Below are 4,347 nucleotides of genomic sequence, written 5' to 3'. Positions count from 1 at the left end.
AAAAACCGCCTTGTGATTTCACTGTAGCACTGTATTTCCCCCCATTATTGTTTGTCAATACGTCTGTGGGTAAACAGAAACATTTGCCTTCAAGACAAGCCAGCTTCTCCTTCCTAAACGATGACCTCAGGCTGCCATTGAGCCCCATGTTGGCACCAACACAATCCCATCCATGGAAAGCAAACAACAGAGTGAGAAAGGGGGAAGAACGCTTGGAGAGGCAAACATGGATGGAGCTATATTTAGCTTCGACAAATTCCCACAAACTTATATTATTCCTGAATTAAATATTTCAACAACTTAAAAATTGGATTTGCTTTGGCATTTGAAAGCCCTTCTCCCCAAAGCTGTGCATATAAAGCTACTTAGCTAGCAAGTAAATATGTTAGCGAAAGTAACATGCAAATAGGCATTTGTTGTTGTTGTTGTTGTTGTTGTTAAAATTTGTTAGTTGCTTTATCTTGACCAGGGCAAACCAAAGAAACTTATAAACAGACAGACAGATGGACAATGAACACCTCATAGATACATTAAAACCAAGGGGAAAGAGAAATACAATAAAAACATCCCACCCATTCTAAAAAGCCAAAGACAACTAAAGGCCAAAGGCCTGGTTATAAAGGAAAGTTTTTGCCAGGCGCTAAAGATATATAATGAAGGGGTCAGGCAGGCCGCCCAGGAGAGAGCAGTCTATAAATAGGGAGCCACTGCAGGAAAGGCCCATTCCTGTGTTGCTGTCCTCTGGCCCTTTTGTGGAGCGGGCAGACATAGAAGGGCCTCAGCTGATGAGTGCATGGTCTGGGTTGGTTCATATGGGCAGAAGTGGTCCTTGAGGCATTGCAGTCCTGAGCCATTTATTGGGTAAAGAAAGGGGCTTGCAAAACAAAATGTGCACATTAGTCAAAGCTACATACACAAATGTGATTGTCAGGAGAAAGTCACACATGAATTTCCATGCGGATTAAAAATAAATAAATTGGAAAATTCTGTGGAAATGTGGAGAACTGAATTTAAGATTGGAAAAATGAGAAATTGACAGGTTTGACTGTCCCTAGGAGTGAGCATTTCATATGAACATCTTTACTGTCACCATGAGCTCTATGTAGGGATTATTTGTGTGCAAACAAAGCGCTGTTTGTAATTGTCCTTAGTCCTGCCTCAACAGCAAATAAGTGGTATAATACTTCCAGTAAGGCAGGAAGTGATTGGGATCCTTCTGGTTTGCTCCCAATGACAAACACCAATCTCCCCCATTATAGCTGAATGATGTCAAAGAACCAGGCCGGCAACAACCTGAATAAGGATAAGCAAAGGGTTGGGGTCAAGAGAGGAGTTTCCAGTTCTTTTGCTTTAAAGTTTTCTCTCTCCACTCATACAGAGGTAAGAGATGCCTGAGAGCAGGCCTACAGTGAACTCATGCCTGCAGCCAAAAACTAGCTGTTTTATTTCTACCCCTCCCAAGTTTTCCTTCATGATGGATCCCAGGCTTAGAGGCTTTGGCTCAAGAAAGCTCACTTCTAGACACATCTGCAGAAGGAATTGCAGCACACACAGGAGACAGCTCCACTTTGTATGTGCAAATTACGTTAGACTTAATTCTCTTGCTCATACTGTAGCTCTGTGAAGTCTGAGCGCAATAAACAAAAGTCTGCTTGACAGCTACGCTTTTTTATGGAAAGAATTTGGGATTCAGAACAAAACACAACATCTCTGGACATAAAAGCACAGAATTTTGCACCCAGTTTGGAATGGAGAGCTTCCTTTTGTTCCGCTTCTGGCTATATTACAGTCCTGTGTGCTCCAGTGTGTCTTCAAGACTCAGCGATGAGGATATGCTAATCCCATATCTCTTCGGTAATCTCCAGGCTTCTTGTTAGAAAGAAAAGATGACTTTGAGTTCCACTTGGGACAAAGGAATATTTTCCCTCTGTGTATGAAGTCAATATAAACAGAGAAGGGAACTCTGCCCAGAGACTGGAACATGAAAGAAATCCAGGACTTTAACTGATGAATGTTATGAATATGGGAGTAGAATGTGTTGCAGTAAAGCAGGTGCAGAGACATGAATTATAACTGCGGATAAAGGACCTAAAGGCCTTGATGGCATCCAGGTGGCTTTCTTTCCCCACCCAGAGAGTTTCATATCCTCAGCAGCCAATTGGATTGAGAGTTTAAAACATCTCCATTAGCACAAGTTGTTGGCAATGCAAGTGAAGACAGGAGAAGAGTGGAACTGGACAACTGGGGAGAGAGCCTGTCTGCCAAAAGTCCAAATATCCTGTACTAGTTCAAGCTCTCACGCTAGTCCAAACTCCTACATTAAGGCAAGTTCCTCAAGAGTCCATACCCAGCATGTATTAAAGTATTGAAGGCAAAAAAGAGGAAGGGTTGCAGATGAAGTGTTGTTATATCTTTCCTTTGCTTCAAGACATTTGGGCAAGTTGGTACCAGAGTAATAGCTAGGCTCTGGCATTAACTGACACGTTGATGAAAATATCATCTGCTGAATATTCTCATGTGTCTCATTTGTCTTTTTAAAGAAAATTTAGCACTTCGGGGCTGAGACAGATATGACAACAGAAGGAGATCTCTGATCTGATCTCCCTTTTTTAACTTTACAGCACACACAGGGCCCTCTGGGTTTGGCTGCAAAAGCAGAGCTGGTAAAGATGCTTAATTCTTTTATCAACACCAGTTTCCTGATTAAATTAGCCTCCTAATTAAATTGTCCTGCCTCACCTGCTGTTATATGAAAAATGAAGATACAGCATTCTACCTGTATTCCACCCCCTGTGGAATTGTGTAGTTTGGGGGAAGTGGGGAGTCCACCCCACACATGTTTTGTTTTGTTTTTTTACATAATTTCAGAGTGCCAGCCACATATTTAATTCCTCATTGTGTCTTACTTACCAGCCCTCAGTTGTATTGGACAGACTTGGTGTTCACTAAATGGGATAATAGAGGCCCAGGGAAAATCAGCTCTTGCTGACAGCAGATGGCAGTGTGCTAACAGTTTTCCTTTCTTTGTTTCCTTTTAAATTTCACCTGCTGCTTGAGTCAGAAGCAGTTTGTGGTTTGTCGCTGATGGCCCAAATGCAAAAGGCAAACAAATTCCTCGCAAGCCATGACTTGGAGCCTAACTACAATGATGCTAAATGCATCACTACCAATAGCAGGGCAGGGGAGGGATTTTCATGGATATCACAGTGGGGATTTGGAGATGTGAAACCACCCTTGCATTATAGTCTTGATAAAAAGTGGGTGTTCACTATTAAATAAACAAAAGCCACTGATGTGGATGGGCAGTGACCCATTTAATATCACATGTAGTTAGAGTTTTAGGTTTGTGGGGTCATCAGAGCCAGGATTTCTCTTTATTTAGGTGAACTTTGAGCTAAGTTTACAGGCACATACAAACAGTTGCACATGTACCCCTTTCCTGGGAAAAGCAGCATTTCAAGGTGGAGTGTGTGTGTTGTGATTATCTTATTAAATGAAGTACAGCAAAAATGAATTAGTTTTGGGGAAAGTTGCGAAAATATGGCACATATGTGTTTTGAAAGTTTTATCTAGGCAGCTTAAAGTAGTTTAATACATATTTTTGAGCAATGGTGTGCAATGATTTTGGTTTCCCTCGGTTTCTCATTTGTCCAATCTTATGCTCCATTCTTTACATTAGCACATCAGTTTGCAAATTTTTTAACTCCTCATGCAAAATCAACAGTATTTCAGTGCGAATTTCTCCTAATATAACGTTTGTATGCAATTTTACCTACTAGGCTCATTTTTACAAAGCAATTTTTTACTTTTCACAGATATATGCTTTTATAATATACCTTTTCTCCTAGTGTGTGACTTTTTGCACACAGTTCCTGGCTGGAGAACTGCATTGCAATGTTTGGAGAAGCCTGAATTTCACAGGATGGCTGTCTTTCAGTTTGCACAATGTCTCAAAAAGTGTGAAATAGTTAGGTTTGCCTTTAAATGAGAGCTGAATTGAATTTCTCTTCCCTGTCTGCTCAGAACTAATAGATGACAGAATTCAACCAGTCTTACCTTCCGGTATTTGTGACTGGCAATATATCTAAAGACCTGGAAAGGCGAACCTTATTAGACTTGCTATGTCAATTATTCTTGAGACGGCTGACAAGATATTAGAGAAGCTGTTAATCTGCTGATGTAATAAAGTAAGCCCATTGCAGAGTATTATCCCTTGGCACTTTTTCTCTCACAGACATTTCTGACAGGTCATCTTTCCTCTGAGCTGCTGTTGGACAGCAAAAACCAAACCCCCTCATTTAATTTTAGACCTGTACTATACTTCCAGTTACTGTTTTCTTTCACTGT

This window comes from Podarcis filfolensis, assembly GCF_964270895.1.
Source record: "Podarcis filfolensis genome assembly, chromosome: 2".
Classification (NCBI taxonomy): domain Eukaryota; kingdom Metazoa; phylum Chordata; class Lepidosauria; order Squamata; family Lacertidae; genus Podarcis; species Podarcis filfolensis.
This window is presented reverse-complemented; position numbering follows the sequence as displayed.